Source organism: Pelophylax lessonae (assembly GCF_965119305.1).
Source record: "Pelophylax lessonae genome assembly, chromosome: 1".
Classification (NCBI taxonomy): Eukaryota; Metazoa; Chordata; class Amphibia; order Anura; family Ranidae; genus Pelophylax; species Pelophylax lessonae.
In genome coordinates, this window is record NC_138768.1 from 447,573,817 (window position 1) to 447,588,396 (window position 14,580).

The window sequence follows — 14,580 nt, forward strand, 5'->3', positions numbered from 1 at the left end:
ACTTGAAGCGGGGCAGGCCAGAAGTTCAATGGCAAATTGGGATAGCTCAGGCCACAGGTCAAGCCTGCACACCCAGTAGTCAAGGGGTTCATCGCTCCTCAGAGTGTCGATATCTGCAGTTAAGGCAAGGTAGTCTGCTACCTGTCGGTCGAGTCGTTCTCTGAGGGTGGACCCCGAAGGGCTGTGGCAATGCGTAGGACTAAAAAAGCTCCGCATGTCCTCCATCAACAAGACGTCTGTAAAGCATCCTGTCCTTGCCGGCGTGGTTGTGGTAGGAGGAGGATTACTTTCACCTCTTCCCCTGTTGGATTCCCGTTGTGTTGTGACATCACCCTTATATGCTGTGTAAAGCATACTTTTCAACTTATTTTGTAGCTGCTGCATCCTTTGCGACTGCCGGTAATTGGGTAACATATCAGAGACTTTCTGCTTATACCGGGGGTCTAGTAGCGTGGCCACCCAGTACAGGTCGTTCTCCTTCAGCCTTTTTATACGAGGGCCCCTCAACAGGCATGACAGCATGAAAGACCCCATTTGCACAAGGTTGGATGCCGAGCTACTCATGTCCAATTCCTCGTCCTCACTGATGACATTGAAGGTGTGTTCTTCCCCCCAGCCACGTACAACACCACGGGTACCAGATAGGTGACAACGAGCACCCTGGGATGCCTGCTGTGGTTGGTGTTCCTCCTCCTCAAAGCCACATTCCTCCTCTGACTCCTCTTCCTCAGACTCCTCTTCCAGTGTTGCCGCAGGTCCAGCAAGCAATGGTAAGGCTGTTTCTGGTGGTGATGGTGACCACAACTCTTCCTCTTCCTCTTCACGCTCATCTACGGCCTGATCCAGCACTCTTCCCAGGGCACGCTCCAGGAAGAAAACATATGGGATGATGTCGCTGATGGTGCTTCGGTGCGACTGACTAGGTTTGTCACCTCCTCAAAAGGACGCATGAGCCTACAGGCATTGCGCATGAGCGTCCAGTAACGTGGCAAAAAAATACCCAGCTCCGCAGAGGCTGTCCTAGCACCCCGGTCATACAAATACTCGTTGACCGCTTTTTCTTGTTGGAGCAGGCGGTCGAACATTAGCAGTGTTGAATTCCAACGTGTCGGGCTGTCGCAAATCAAGCGCCTCACTGGCATGTTGTTTCGCTGCTGAATATCTGCAAAGTGCACCATGGCCGTGTAGGAACGCCTGAAATGGCCACACACCTTCCTGGCCTGCTTGAGGACGTCCTGTAAGCCTGGGTACTTCTGCAAAAAGCGTTGTACAATCAGATTCAACACATGTGCCATGCACGGCACATGTGTCAACTTGCCCAAATTCAATGCCGCCAACAAATTGCTTCCATTGTCACACACCACTTTGCCTATCTCCAGTTGGTGCGGGGTCAGCCACTGATCCACCTGTGCGTTCAGGGCGGACAGTAGTGCTGGTCCGGTGTGACTCTCTGCTTTCAGGCAAGTCAACCCCAAGACAGCGTGACACTGTCGTATACAGCATGTGGAATAGCCCCTGGGGAGCTGGGGGGGTGCAGTTGGTGTGGAGCAAGACGCAACAGCAGAAGAGGACTCAGCCGAGGAGGTTAGCAAAGAGGATGGAGTAGGAGGAGTAGAGGAGGTGGCAGCAGGCCTGCCTGCAAGTCGTGGCGGTATCACCAACTCCTCTGCAGCAGAGCCACGCATTCCATGCTTGGCAGCCACCAGCAGGTTTACCCAATGCGCAGTGTAAGTGATATACCTGCCCTGACCGTGCTTTGCAGACCAGCTATCAGTGGTCAGATGGACCCTTGCCCCAACACTGTGTGCCAGACGTGACATGATTTCCTTTTCCACAATAGAGTACAGGTTGGGGATTGCCTTTTGTGAAAAATAATTTCGGCCGGGTAACTTCCACTGCGGTGTCCCAATAGCGACAAATTTTTTGAAGGCCTCAGACTCCACCAGCTTGTATGGTAAAAGCTGGTGGGCTAAGAGTTCCGACAAGCCAGCTGTCAGACGCCGGGCAAGGGGGTGACTCTGTGAGATTGGCTTCTTACGCTCAAACATTTCCTTGACAGACACCTGACTGTGGGCAGATGAGCAGGAACTGCTGAAGGTGAGAGGCGGAGGGGCGGGTTGTTGATAGGGGGCATGGAGGACAGCAGTGGTTGACGTGGCTGAAGATGCTGGACCAGGAGGAGGATGGTGGCTTTCAGTTTGTGTGCTGCTTTTACTCATGTGTTGATCCCATGGGCGTTTGTGATGTGAGATCATGTGCCTTCGCAAAGCAGTTGTACCTAGGTGGGTGTTGGACTTCCCACGACTCAGTTTCTTTTGGCACAGGTTACAAATGGCATCGCTGATATCAGAGGCAGACACACAAAAAAAATGCCACACTGCTGAGCTTTGCAAGGACGGCATTCTGGTGGTGGCAACAGCTTGCGTTGATTGGCGTGCTGTCTGGCTGACCCCGGGTGCCGAATCTACATGCTGTCTGACTGCGCCACTAGCTCCTTGCGATGACCTCCTCCCCCTGCTTCCAACTCGTCTCCTCCTCCTCTCTGTCTCCCCATCTGAACTTTCCCCCTCTTCTTCTGCTCTTCGAGCAGGCACCCAGGTGACATCCACAGACACATCGTCATCATCAGCCGCTTCACTTGCAACTCAGCAAAGGCAGCAGCAGCAGGTACAACATCATCATCATCATCACAATGTACGTCCATGTGTATAATGCTGCCTGACTGAGACATATCCCCGTTATCTACATCCTCTGGCACTAATAGTTGCGCATCACTTATTTCTTCCAACTGATGTGAAAATAACTCCTCTGACGGATCAAGTGAAGCGGCTGTGGTGCTAGTGTTGGTGGAGGTGCCGGCGGGCTGGCGAGTGGTAAATTGAGAGGTGCCCGAAGCTGAGCTGGAGGAGGATGGTGCATTAAGGTTCCGAGCGGAAGCTGTAGACGATTGGGTGTCCTGTGTAAGCCAGTCAACTATGTCCTCAGAATTTTTTGAGTTCAGGGTCTGTGGTGGCCTCTGAACACTGGGCATTATTCTAGGGCCTAAGGAAATCACAGCACCATGACCACGACGGCCCTTGCGGGGTGGCCTGCCTCTGCCTGTCATTTTTTTTTTAATGTGTTGTACTATGAGTGCAAGGTGCTGTGCCACCCTATAGGAGTGTTGGGCAGTGGGTACAGTACACTCTGTGGACCTGACAGTCACTGGCAGCCCAGGCAACTGCAATTATAAAAAAAATATATATATTTTTAATTTGCAAGCTGCTGTGCCACCGTATATATCAGTGGTGGGTGGGCAGTGGCACAGTACACTCTCTGTGGACCTGACAGTCACTGGCAGCCCAGGCAACGGCAATTATAAAAAAATATATGTATTTTTAATTTGCAAGCTGCTGTGCCACCGTATATATCAGTGGTGGGTGGGCACGCAGTGGCACTGCAGTGGGCACAGTACACTCTGTGGACCTGACAGTCACTGGCACCCAGGCAACTGCAATTATAAAAAAAATATATATTTTTTTACTTTGCAAGCTGCTGTGCCACACCGTATATATCAGTGGTGGGTGGGCAGTGGCACAGTACACTCTCTGTGGACCTGACAGTCACTGGCAGCCCAGGCAACTGCAATTTTAAAAAAATATATATATTTTTAATTTGCAAGCTGCTGTGCCACCGTATATATCAGTGGTGGGTGGGCACGCAGTGGCACTGCAGTGGGCACAGTACACTCTGTGGACCTGACAGTCACTGGCACCCAGGAAACTGCAATTATAAAAAAAATATATATTTTTTTACTTTGCAAGCTGTTGTGCCACCGTATATATATCAGTGGTGGGTGGGCACGCAGTGGCACTACAGTGGGCACAGTACACTCTGTGGACCTGACAGTCACTGGCAGCCCAGGCAACTGCAATAATAAAAAATATTTTTTTTTTCAATTTGCAACAAGATGCTGTGCCACCGTATATATATCAGTGGTGGGCAGTGCACTGCAGTGGGTACAGTGCACTCTGTGGACCTGACACAGCACTCACTGCAATTATGACAGAGGAAAAAAAAAAATATTTTTTAAAATGCAAGAAGGGGCCGAGATATATCCCGGGTAACTATAGGCCGGTCAGCCTAACATCAGTAGTCTGCAAAATTTTGGAGGGGATGTTAAGGGACCACATACAAGACTTTAGTAATGAAACTGGTATTATAAGTAGTAATCAGCATGGATTCATGAAAAATCGTTCTTGCCAAACCAATCTATTAACCTTCTACGATGAAGTGAGCAGCCACCTAGATAAAGGTAAGCCTGTGGATGTGGTGTATCTGGACTTTGCAAAGGCCTTTGACACCGTTCCCCACAAACGATTACTGTACAAACTAAGGAAGGTAGGTATGGACCATAAGGTGAGTACCTGGATAGAGAACTGGCTCCAGGGGAGAGTACAGAGGGTGGTGATTAATGGGGAGTACTCGGATTGGGCGGGTGTGGAAAGTGGGGTCCCCCAGGGTTCTGTCCTGGGACCAATCCTGTTTAATTTATTCATAAATGATCTAGAGGAGGGGATATCTAGTACAATCTCAGTATTTGCAGATGATACTAAATTAGGCATGCCAATATCTTCTATGCAGGATGTGGAAACCTTGCAAGCAGACCTGAAAAATAACGGGGTGGGCAACTACATGGCAGATGAGGTTTAATGTTGAAAAATGTAAAGTAATGCACCTGGGTGCCAGAAACCAGAAAGCAAGCTACTCACTAGGGGGGGAATCTCTGGGTGAGTCTAGGATGGAAAAGGACTTGGGGGTACTGGTAGACAACAAGCTTGGCAGTGGCATGCAATGCCAAGCCGCCGCAAGCAAAGCCAACAGAATACTGGGATGTATAAAAAAGGGGATTCACTCCAGAAATAAAGAGATTATTCTCCCACTCTACAAGACTCTGGTCCGGCCACATCTGGAGTATGCTGTCCAGTTCTGGGCACCGGTCCTCAGGAAGGATGTGCTGGAACTGGAGAAAGTCCAGAGAAGGGCAACAAAAATAATTAGGGGAATGGAGGACATCAGCTATGAGGAAAGACTACAAGCACTGAACCTTTTCTCTCTGGAGAAAAGACGATTGAGGGGGGATATGATATCAATGTACAAATACTGTACTGGTGACCCGAGCATAAGGAACAAACTATTCAGAGAAAGGAGGTACAATAAGACACGTGGCCACTCACTAAAACTAGAGGAAAGGCGGTTTAACCTTAAAGTGCGTAAGGGGTTCTTCACTGTAAGAGCAGTAAGGATGTGGAATTCTCTTCCACAAGCAGTCGTATCAGCAGGGAGCATCGATAGTTTCAAAAAACTAGTAGATGGACACCTTAAAGACCACAACATACAGGGGTATACAATGTACGATTAAAAGCAAACACACACACGCATTCATAGGTTGAACTGGATGCATAGGTTGAACTGGATGGACTGATGTCTTTTTTCAACCTTACTAACTATGTAACTATGTAAGGTACTGTGCCTGTGCCACCCGAAATGAGTGTGGTGTGCACACAGTACAGTCTGTGGTGGGTCTGTGGCCTCTCACACACAGCGGGCAGGCAACTGCAGTGTACAATAGATATATATATATATATAAAAAAAACTCAATTACCAGCCCTAAAAAGGGCTTTTGGGGACACTCGATATATATATATATATATATATATATATATATATATATGAATAAATAAAAAAAAAAATACTCAATTACCAGCCCTTAAAAGGGCTTTTGGGGACACTAGATATATATATATATATATATATATATATATATATATATATATATATATATATAAAAAGAAAAAACTCAATTACCAGCCCTTAAAAGGGCTTTTGGGGACACTAGATATATATATATATATATATATATATATATATATATATAAAAAAAATTACACAAATACCAGCCCTTAGAAGGACTTTTTGGGGTGCTGTCAGGATGCTGTTCTTACAGCAGTAGTGGACCAAGAACACTGACTAGCAAGACCAGGAACACTGACTAACAACTGTCCCTAGCTATTAACAGCAGCAGCAGCTCTCCCTGCTCTCACTAACACACTGCTTCAGAATGATCTAAGATGGATGCTGCCCTTGCTTATTTATAGGAGGTGGGAGGGTGTGGGAGGGAGGTATGCTGATTGGCTGGAAATGTGCCTGCTGACTGTGAAGTTCAGGGTCAAAGTTTGCCTCAATGATGTATTATAGGGGGCGGACCGAACATCGCATATGTTCGCCCGCAGCGTCGAACGCGAACATGCTAAGTTCGCCGGGAACTGTCCGCCGGCGAACAGTCCGGTACATCTCTAGTCCTGGATCAACAGCAGCTATCAAGCCCCTGGTGCTGATGTAACTGATTGAATTTGCTAGGGATCTAGGATGCCTTGAAGACTGCCTATACTGCCTATCCTATTTCTAGATCTTGATTACCCCAGATTCCAACAATGTTTTTGGTTTAGGGAACCACCAACATCCAAGGCGCGATTTTTATGCACCTGTTTGACAGGTGCATGCAATTTCAATTTTTTTTCCAATTTTTTACAGCAGGGCTCGTTCCTGTGCCAAGCAAGAGTAACTGTGAGAGGTTACAGTGTTCAGGCACCACCAACACCCAAGGCCCAGTTTTTCTGCACCTGTTTGATAGGTGCATGTAATTTAATTTTTTTTTTTCTAATATTATACAGCAGGGCCCGCTCCTGCACCCAGCAAAAGTAACTGTGAGGGGTTACAGTGTTCAGACATCACCAACACCCAAGGCCATATTTTTCTGCACCTATGTGACAGGTGCATGTTTTTTAAATTTTTTTTTCTAATTTTTAACAGCAGTGTCCGTTCCTGCACCCAGTAAAAGTAACTGTGAGGGATTACAGTGTTCAGGCACCATTAGGGATGGGGGAATGGTTTAGGCTGAGCATAAGTTTGGCCTAAACATTGTCCATTCAGGTACTCGCCTAATACCTGAACTTTCTTGGCACTTAGCACGATGTTCGCCTGCTGAGTGCACAATAGGTTGTTAAGCCTTCCATGCTGAGAGCTGAATTAAAAAAATAAATGAAAAAAGAAAAAGTAAATAAAAAAATTGGGCTAAAAAACTGCTTGGGGGACCCTTTGGGTCTTGTATGGCTTTTAAAGGGGAACCCCATGACAGAATTAAGAAGAAAAATGGCCTGGGGTTCCCCCCAAAATATATACCAGGCCATTTGGGTCTGGTATAGATTTTAAGGGGAACTCAATGCCAAAATTTAAAAAAAAAACGGCGTGGGGTCCCCACCAAAATCCATACCAGACCCTTATCCGAGCATGCAGCCTGGCAGGCCAGGAAATAGGGGGAGGAACGAGCACCCTCCTCCTCCTAAACCATACCAGGCCCCTTGCCCTCAACATGAGGAGGGTGCTTTGGGGTGCCCCCCAAAGCACCTTGTCCCCATGTTGATGGGGACAAGGTCCTCTTCCCGACAACCCTGGGCTGTGGTTGCTGGGGTCTGTGGGTGGGGGGCTTATCGAGATCTGGAAGCCCCCTTTAACAAGGGGGCCCCCAGATCCTGGCCCCCATGTGAATGGGTTTCAGGTACATCGTACCCCTACCTATTCACCAAAAAAGGGTTGTCATTAAGAGGCCCATGTCCCCAGAGCAACCCCCTCATATTGAGGGGATGTGGCCTGGCATGGTTCAGGGGGGGTCGTTCGCTCCCCCCCCCCCTTTCCTGACCTACCAGGCTGCATGTTTGGATAAGGGTCTGGAAAGCATGTTGGGGGGACCCTACGCCATTTACTTTTTTCATTATGGCGTGTAGTTCCTCTTAAAATCCATACCAGACCCGATGGGCCTGGTATGGACTTGGGGGGGGGCGGGGACCCTATGGTGTTTTTTAATTTTTTTTTTTTTTTTTCATCTGTTTTGCTGGGAGCTGACAATACATTACAGCCACAAGCAAGTTTAAATTACTTTTTTTCCTTTCGTCGTACAAATGTGCCAATTTACAGGCACATTAATGGGACCTCCCAGGCACGATATATAAAGGAATTTTTCATTTTTATTGTTTCACTGTAAGCATCATTGAAATCACTGCTCCTTTAAAAACGATAGTTTTAAAAACATTTTTTTGCGTTGATACATGTTACCCAGAGCAGTACCCGGGCCCCATACACTTTTAATGGCAATAACTTGCATATACAGTGGGTACGGAAAGTATTCAGACCCCCTTAAATTTTTCACTCTTTGTTATATTGCAGCCATTTGCTAAAATCATTTAGGTTCATTCTTCTTCCTCATGAATGTACACATAGCACCCCATACTGACAGAAAAACACAGAATTGTTGACATTGTTGCAGATTTATTAAAAAAGAAAAACTGAAATATCACATGGTCCTAAGTATTCAGACCCTTTGCTCAGTATTTAGTAGAAGCCCCCTTTTGATCTAATACAGCCAGAAGTCTTTTTGGGAAAGATGCAACAAGTCTTTCACACCTGGATTTGGGGATCCTCTGCCATTCCTCCTTGCAGATCCTCTCCAGTTCTGTCAGGTTGAATGGTAAACGTTGGTGGACAGCCATTTTTAGGTCTCTCCAGAGATGCTCAAATGGGTTTAAGTGAGGGCTCTGGCTGGGCCATTCAAGAACAGTCACTGAGTTGTTGTGAAGCCACTCCTTCGTTATTTTAGCTGTGTGCTTAGGGTCATTGTCTTGTTGGAAGGTAAACCTTCGGCCCAGTCTGAGGTCCAGAGCACTCTGGAGAAGGTTTTTGTCCAGGATATCCCTGTACTTGGCCGCATTCATCTTTCCCTCGATTGCAACCAGTCGTCCTGTCCCTGCAGCTGAAAAACACCCCCACAGCATGATGCTGCCACCACCATACTTCACTGTTGGGACTGTATTGGACAGGTGATGAGCAGTGCCTGGTTTTCTCCACACATACCGCTTAGAATTAAGGCCAAAAAGTTATATTTTGGTCTCATCAGACCAGAGAATCTTATTTCTCACCATCTTGGAGTCCTTCAGGTGTTTTTTAGTAAACTCCATGCGGGCTTTCATGTGTCTTACACTGAGGAGAGGCTTCCATCGGGCCACTCTGCCATAAAGCCCCGACTGGTGGAGGGCTGCAGTGATGGTTGACTTTCTACAACTTTCTCCCATCTCCTGACTGCATCTCTGGAGCTCAGCCACAGTGATCTTTGGGTTCTTCTTTACCTCTCTCACCAAGGCTCTTCTCCCCCGATAGCTCAGTTTGGCCGGACGGCCAGCTCTAGGAAGGGTTCTGGTCGTCCCAAACGTCTTCCATTTGAGGATTATGGAGGCCACTGTGCTCTTAGGAACCTTAAGTGCAGCAGAAATCTTTTTGTAACCTTGGCCAGATCTGTGCCTTGCCGCAATTCTGTCTCTGAGCTCTTCAGGCAGTTCCTTTGACCTCATGATTCTCATTTGCTCTGACATGCATTGTGATCTGGAAGGTCTTATATAGACAGGTGTGTGGCTTTCCTAATCAAGTCCAATCAGTATAATCAAACACAGCTGGACTCAAATGAAGGTGTAGAACCATCTCAAGGATGATCAGAAGAAATGGAAAGCATCTGAGTTAAATATATGAGTGTCACAGCAAAGGGTCTGAATACTTAGGACCATGTGATATTTCAGTTTTTCTTTTTTAATAAATCTGCAACAATGTCAACAATTCTGTGTTTTTCTGTCATTATGGGGTGCTATGTGTACATTCATGAGGAAGAAGAATGAACTTAAATGATTTTAGCAAATGGCTGCAATATAACAAAGAGTGAAAAATTTAAGGGGGTCTGAATACTTTCCGTACCCACTGTAAGCCTTTAAAATGAGGACTTTCGATTTTTCATGTTCGTGTCCCATAGACTTTTAATGGAGTTTGCATGTTCGCTAGAACTTTTTCCCTGTTCAAGATGTTCTGGTGCGAACCGAACAGGAGGGGTGTATTGCACTCTGCCTTTGGCAAATCATGGCTCTCACAGTACATTGTGGTGTGATTGCCCAAAGCATACAGGTCAGGCGCATGCTTTGGCCAATCATCAGCAAGCAAGAGCACAGTTCATTTTGGGGCGCTTATCGGCGGGCGAACTTCCCGCTGAGTGTCCCATTTGTTTGTGTGTTGTTTTTTTTTTTTTTTACCAAAGATAGGTAGCAGTATAAATTTTGGCCCAAACTTATGAACAAAAAATAATTATTTGCAAACTTTTATATTAAAATCTAAAAATAAGTGTGTTTTTTTCAAAATCTTTGCTTTTTCCACTTTTATCACAAAAATAAAAAACCCAGTGGTGATTAAAAATGATAAAAATGTTGTTAGGGTACAGTGTTGCATGACTGAGTAATTGTTGTTCAAAGTGTGAGAGAACTAAAAGCTGAAAATTGATCTGGCCAGGAAGGGGGTGAAAGTGCCCTGTATTGAAGTGGTTTAGAATTGGCAGGTATTTAGAACAACACAGAACCTCCCTGGATCAGGACATCCCTCCAAACTGCATGAAAGAGCCAGGAGGAAACTGGTCAGAGTGGTTACCAAGAGGCCTACAGCAACTCTGAAGCAGTTGCAGGAATTTATGAGAAAGAGTGGTCATTGTGTGCATGTAACAACAATATCACAAATTCTCCACAAATGTTGCTTGTATGGGAGAGTTGCAAGAAAAAAAGCCACTTCCTAAAGAAAGGCCACATGCAGTCACGACTGAGCTATGCCAAACTGCACCTTGAAAACTCTGAGGCTACATGGAAATATGTCTGGCAGAAATCCAATATGCCTCACCATCCAAATAACAACATGCCTACAGTAAAGCATGGAGGTAGTAATATTATGTTATGGAGTGTTTCTCTGCAGCAGGGACCAGAGCACTTTACGGGATTGAAGGAAAAAATGGATGGGGCAAGATACCATCAAACTCTTGAGGAAAATCTGCTGCTCTCTGCCAGAAAGTTGTCAATGGGAAGAAGATTTACCTTCCAACATCACAATGACCCAAAGCACACAGAAAAAATGACCACACAGTGGTTGAAAGAGAAAAAGGTGAATGTCCTTGCATGGCTTAGTCAGAGCCCAGACTTAAACCCCACTGAAAATATGTGGGATGACTTGAAGTCTGTAGTACACAAACGGTCATCATCAAATTTAACTGAACTTGAGCAGTTCTGCAAAGAAGAATGGGCAAATGTTGCAAAGCCTAGATCTGCAAAGTTTGTAGAGACAGATCCCAACAGACTAAAGATTGTAATTAAAGCAAGAGGTGGTTCAACCAAATACTGACTTTAATGTTATGTTGCACGTAGACACAGTTTTTGTTTTATCCAGCTGTATTTACTGTCTTCTTTTCAGGCTTCAAAACAATAAAATGTGATTATATTAAAGGAAGTGATTCTTTTCTTTACCCACTGTATCAGAAATATGAAATGTTGAGTTATAACATTCTTTATTGTAGCTCTGTAATCATGGATACATCATTAAATGTGTTTTATTTAAATGCAAGCAGTTGGGAGTACCTGAATTTCTCTTGCAATCTCCATACAGTATAGGCTGGGGAGTGAGAGGAAGAAGCAGTACAAGGAGCTAATTAGTTCATGTGCTTACATGCATGCTGATAAGAATCAGTGACAGAAAGGAGCACCAGAGGAGAAAGAGAGGAGCTCTTACTGTGTGCTTCTTCTTTCACTGTCTAGTAAATATCTGGGCTCAGGGAAAGTGGGCTGCATGATGCTGGACATCAGGTTGAGGGCATCAAGTTGAAGAAAAAAAGTTGTGCATGGAACAACTCTAACTTAGAGGAAAATATTGTTGCAAAAGCTGCTTTTTATCTCATCTTTAAATGGGCTATTAATTTTTATCGTTAGTTTCGACCGGAGCTCTGCTTTAAATTTAGTTATTTATTCAGGAATAGTACAATTGCACCAACGTGCATGAAACACGTGTATGTTTCAGAAGTATTTCTAGGGATAGAAATTTTTTAATGTCCTACTGCATCAATATATTATATTCTCTTAACACAGTGAGCATGATTTACTAATACAGTAAAACCTTGAACTGCGAGTAACTTGGTGTGTGAGTGTTTTACAAGACGAGCAACATTTTTTTATACATTTTTATAAATTTTACCTTGTTAAACTAGCATTACGAGTAGCATCATGTCACAACTGAGTATAATGGTCGGTTCACATTGCCGCGACTTAGGATCTGACTTGTGAGACTCCAAGTCATGTGACATGTGAAATCCCATTTTAGTCAATGATGGCTGTCTTAATTAGCACTCCTGAACTTGCTATACTACTTCAAGGCGACTTGCTGTACTACTTCAAGATGACTTGTGCCCATTGACTTTAATAGAAGTCGCCTACAAGTCGGATCCTTAATTAACCACTTCTGGACCGAGCCCATTTCTGACACATGTTGTTTACAAGTTAAAATCTGTATTTTTTGCTCAAAAATTACTTAGAACCCCAAAACATTTATATATATATATTTTTTAGCAAAAACTCTGGAGAATAAAATGGCGGTCCTTGCATTATTTTTTGTCATGCGGTATTTGCGCAGAGGTCCTTCAAACACCATTTTTTGGAAAAAATAAATTTCACTGCGTTAAAAAAAAAAAACTAAACAGTAAAGTTAGCCCATTTTTTTGTATATAAAGAAGTGATTATACTGCGCTAACCAACTCAAATCCTATATAAGCTGCTAGCACAAACAACTGACAAACAGTTTGATATAGACAATCAATAAAGAAAAGTGCAGCACTAAATTAGAGAGAACTATGACAGCTCTCAATATAAGTAAAATAGTGCATAAATAACCAAATTAATGGTAAACAAAATAAAAAAAAAATAAAAAAAGTCCCAATGGTAAGTGCAGGGTAAAAATTCCAAAATGATGAGGTGGATTGTAATGTGAGTATATCCCGTCACCAATACCAAAATAAATACTACGCTCACCAGATGATGTTGACCCAAACTACTATACAGCCTAAGGGTCAAATAGAGCTCATACGATGATAATAGGATTCCTTGAAATGGACTTCAACCACGGATGTTCCCCAGGTAGATGTCCAATAGGGTGAATGGAGGATGAAGCTCACAGATATCCAGGACCATGTGAATGTAGACCAAAGGAAACAGACATAGTGTAAAACCCCAAAAATAAATGTATTTACATAAGGGAAATGCACTCACAAACAGTCCAGTGGTACAGGCAAATAAGCAGGAAAATTAGGCTACAGAGGCACGATCCTGATGCATTTCGTCCCATAGGGCATTCTCAAAGGATTTGACCAGCATTTTAGTGAGGAATCCAAACTGATATATAGGCTCAATAATTGATAATTAATGAAAATCAGATCCCACCTGTGTGTATACTGCCAAACATCACCATCTCCATCAAGATGGCAGCGGTGTGCGTGTCAAGCCTCTTTCTGACAAGAGACCAGACATCGCGACGTCACTTCCGGTCTACACCGGAAGTGAGGTGTGTGCACGTCATACCCAGAAGTCCGCATGACGCCAGTGAAAGGCGCTTTCATTTGCGGGCGTGACTTCCGTATACGTTTTCTTTCGTGCACAAGCTCACGGCGACAGGGGCGCTTTACATTTTTTTTCCTGTGTATTTTATTTAATTTTTGAACTTTAGCCCAGGTTTTTAAAAAAAAAAAATCTGATAATTTTTATTGCTGTCACAAGCAATGTAAACATCCCTTATGACAGCAATAGGCAGTGACAGGTACTCTTTATGGAGGGATTGGGGGTCTAAAAGACCCCAGACCCCTCCACTGCACTTCAATGTATTCAAAATGCTGAAAACTGCATTTTTGAATACTGTCACTTTTTTAAATTCAGCGCCTTTAGCTGCCGAGTAACCTGGACATGACGTCATGAACGCCGCTTCCGGGTTACATCATCGGAGACACGATCAAAGCCGGCTTCGTTCAGGACTTCAACCAGCCAGCGGACATGTCGGATGGTTGCTTGGGTCTCCCGGTGGGACAGGAGACCCGGGCAGAGCCGTGGAAGGCGGCGGGAGGGGGGCATCCCCTCCCGCTCGCTGGGGTTATACCTGAGTGGCTCCCAAGCCACATCGGCCATTACCGCCTGAAAGCTGACCACTGGCTCTAAAAAATGGTACCAGGATAATGCCTCTAGCTGCAGGCATCAGCCCAGTACAACCACTTCTTGCAGATCACGTAGATCTACGTGAGTTTGCAGGAAGTGGTTAATCTTAATTGATGTGATTTGGATCCGACGTTACAGGAAGATTACCCAGGCATTCCCTGAAGTTGCTTTGAAGTTACCTCGATGTTGCCTGGCAAAGTCGTGCCGACTTTCAGGTCGCGGCAGTGTGAACCACCTCTCTTCTTTTTTATACTCTGTAGCTCCTGAAGTGCAGGTTATTTATTTATTTATTTTTTTTACAGTACAATTTATACTGTATTTTGCATTGCTGTATTCATTTTTATATGAACAAATGGTTGTGGAACAAATCATCTAAGTTTCCATTATTTCTTATGTGGAAATTTGCTTTGATATACAGTATAAGTGCTTTGGATTACAAGCACATTTG